This window comes from Rattus norvegicus, unplaced genomic scaffold, assembly GCF_021556685.1.
Source record: "Rattus norvegicus strain SHRSP/BbbUtx unplaced genomic scaffold, alternate assembly SHRSP_T2T haplotype1-0000019, whole genome shotgun sequence".
Lineage (NCBI taxonomy): Eukaryota > Metazoa > Chordata > Mammalia > Rodentia > Muridae > Rattus > Rattus norvegicus.
In genome coordinates this window covers 28,087-32,117 of record NW_028238783.1, presented here as the reverse complement: position 1 = coordinate 32,117, position 4,031 = coordinate 28,087, and positions in this window count along the sequence as shown.

Here is a 4,031-nt window from a genome sequence, read left to right as displayed (position 1 = left end):
ATCTAGGAACATGGTGTGGAGGAGATTATTCAGGATAATAATTCCACTTCCACGTCCATTCCTGAGACATACAGGTCAAGCTCCTAGTTTGTCTCGGTTTCCCAAAGTCCAATATTTTCCTCCAGACGTTTAATTGAAGGAATTTTGTATTACATTTTCTTAGTGTACATTCTTTGAAAGAGGACTTTATATATATATTCCTGAATGTGTACTCAAAAATATTGCTTTCCAATTTTATTTTTTGCAATGATATTGCAACAAAGTGGGCCCAGCTAAAGTGTGAATATAACAATATAAATATTGTATACCTACTTCTAATGATAATCTCCCAAATCCTTATTTTATACAAAAATTAACAGACATCAATAAAGCAAAGGAGAACATAGACCCTAGAATGCGGTCCTGAATTTCTTTTAGGCTTGAAAAATTTTGCCTAGAAATGTTGTAGTTGTATTTGTGTCTTTATCCCTCCACTGGTGTCCTTCCGGGCTACAGGAGTTGGCCTCTAAATGTTCCATATCACCAATGTAAGTCACAGCTTAGGTAACCCCCATTGATTCGTGGGTACCTCCATTATCCTGGACTCTTTCTCTTCCTGGAGATTTCCCCTACCTCCTCATCTCTAAAATTTCAAGATTTCCTTTCCTTCTCCTGACTATTGGATCATATCTCCTGTCCCTTCCCACACAGGATCCATTCTCCTCTTCCTTCCATCTCCCATCTAGTTCCTTCCCTCAATCGGCCTCCTAGACAATTTTATGCCCATTCTACATGAGACTCAATCCTATGCACTTGGGGCATTCTTCTTGTGTATCTTCTTTGTATCTATGAGCTTAGTGGAGAATGTCCTGTAGTTTACGGGTAATATTACTTATAATTGAGCAATTTCAAAAACCCTGCTGGATCATATTTTTATAGTAGTATTCAACTTTGAAAATGATAATTTAATATGTGTGAATGTCCGGAGGAACAAATTTAAGTAAAAAGAAACTTAAAACATAGATCAAATCACAGATTTTAAAAGTTGACCTAATAATAAAATTGTCTACTATCATAAAGTTTGATTATATCACAGGCAATTTTTTAAGTGGTACAATAAATTTGGCAGAAAAATGATGTTTTTACCAAATAATTATGGATAATTTGACTAAGATCAAATAAGATAAATATATTATTTCCATTTTGATATCACTTGCTGGCATTTTTCCTCAAACATGATGTATATAGAATTAAACATAATGGTATTAGTTTTAAATTTTAATATTTATTTTAACCTAACCTATAAAGTAACAGGTTGTCTTATTTTATTCTTGTTGACATTCAAACTCATCCTTGATTTTTCAGTTCTTTGTTCTTTCCTGTCCTATGTCCCTCACCACTTATACTAGTCTCTCTTCATTATTCTTACATCTACATCCATATCCCACATGTTCAATATCTTCCATAGCACACTGTATAAAACCCAACTTTCTAATGTCTGCGACCTATATCAGTTAAATAAACTCGAGCCATCCACAGCTTCACATAAATACAAGTATATTAGAAGGAGATTCTATGATCTATATGAGAAAGAACACATGGTATTTGCCTTTCTGAGTCTTTGCTACCTTACTCGGTATATTTTCTAGTTACATTTATTTTCCTGAAACCATGATAGTTTAGTTTTCCTAGGGCTTAATGAAATGCCATTTCGTATATTGTCATATTCTTATGTATCTACATATCAATGAACATTCCTTACTATTCTCAATAAAACAACAATAGATTTTTTGTGAATAATGATGAGAAAGCTCAGATAGAGAAGTCAAGATTAATTACTGACAAACTAAGAAAAAAATTTCAAAGATAAAAATTTGTGGTTATGTTAACTAGATCAGTGTACATTAAGGTTAATAAAGGATGTGGTATTTATAATGTTTTAATAAAAATTAAAATTGTAGAATATTCAATACTTTAGAGAATGCTTATAAAATTGTCCATCACTAAGTGTTACTTACACTAAAAATTTAATATTTTTATAAAATGTTGTGGAGATATATATATATGTATATATATATATGTATATATATGTATATATATATATATATATATATATATATAACCTTCAAAATAACATTAAGAAGGTACTGTCATAAAATTCAATAACAACACCAAAGACCGGTTATATGAATTAAAAACGGACTAGAAGTTATTGAAAACCTCTCCAATTAAATTCAGAGACTTAGAAAAGAGAGCCTTTTAATAGAAAGGCACATGGCAAACAAGAAACAATAAAATCCTGAAACTATACTAAGATGGTTACTATTCATTCCTATGCGCTAAGGTTCCATCAACAAGCATGGTAGATGAAGAGAAGGTATATGTCAGAAAAATTAATTCATGTTTAACATAGTAACTTTCTTCATAAAAGCCAAGCAGACACTTCTCTTTTTTGTTGCTTAAAAAGTATGTACAAAGCACGGCTTTTGATTATAACACTAATATTTCAAAACTATCATTAACTATGCAAAGATCTTAACACAAAACCCATAGTTTTCATAGCAACCATACAAACTTAAGAAGGAAAAGAAAACATTTTTAAGTACATAGATATGCGTAATGAAGTCCCCACCTTACCAGTAACAGATGGGTCAAATTTATTGTTCTATGTATTACATAGAATACTCTATCCCAGTTCATTGTTCCTTAGCATATGTTTTTCCTCATCTTTCTCTGTTACTTATCTTCTGAAAGCAGGTTGTATTTCTCATAAAATTAGTTCAAATCATCCAATCTTCACTCCAACAAAAAGAAGGTGTTGACATTAGAGGAAAACCAATTAAAGGTTCTCATTCTTTATTGTGCAAAATTTTATATATTATTTTGTATGCTTAATATGCTTCTACACCTTAGTGATGACAATTCAATATTGGCCTGAAATCCAACATTCTTAATTCACAATGTAAAAGCCCTTTAGCTAATCACAGAAAAGCCTTCAAAGTGTATTTACATAGGTTTATTTAATAATAATTCAACTTATAGTGTAAGGGGAATAGTGATGTATAACATCTTTTCTTACATTTTTGGTGCCTCACATTATTTTATAGCTAAGAGATTTCATTAGAATCAAGAAAAAATTAACATCTTACTAAAATAAAATGAGAATTTTTCTCTGTATAATTCAGAACTTATTCTTGAACATTTTTGTGACACTGTTTCTTTTATATCCCTGGCAGTACCAGAACTCACTCTCCCTCTCACCTTTTCTCTCTTTCTCTCTCTGTAGACCAATCTGGCCTTGAACTTAGAGTTCTGCCTGCTTCTGCTCCCCAGTGCTAAGAATAAAGGCCTGTGCCACCACACCCCGTTCTTGTCTACATCTTTAACATGCTCTTGTCTGATTATATTCCAAATCTTATGAAGTTAGTTCCCTAAAGTACCTAGAAAAACTCCAATACCAAAAATATATTTTGCATATCTAAGTCCCTCTTCCCAAATTCCTGATTGATCTAGTCACCTAGCAAGCTCTCTGAAGGAACTGAAAACAACAAATTTTGCTTTCATAACAGGAATAAAGAAAAGGACTGTTTACTGCACGATCTCTTGATATCACGGAACAATTCTTCCAACACTACAAAGTGAAATCTCATAAAGAAATGGGTACCCGAAGCCACAGTTTCTTACCTTCTATTTGGTTGTGCACACTGTGACCACCATTTCATTTTAACCAGGTTTAACGCAAAGGTACTCTCTGCCCCAAGAATCCAATTCTACTATATTGACATATTCAGCCATGTTCAGATAAATTTAATCACCAAGCACACCAAAGTAAGGATTTATAAAATATCCAACAGAAACATGGGAAGAAATGCTACAAATATAAATTCATACAGAATAAATAAACAAAAGGTCATTTACTTTTTGTAACACAACATCTGTCTATTTTCATTGTATTGATTGGTTCTGTGTATATTCAGAAGCCAAGAAAATTGTATTTAAGCCAGGACACAATTTGTGAGTTTTTGTTCTCTCTATTATATAGACTATGAAGA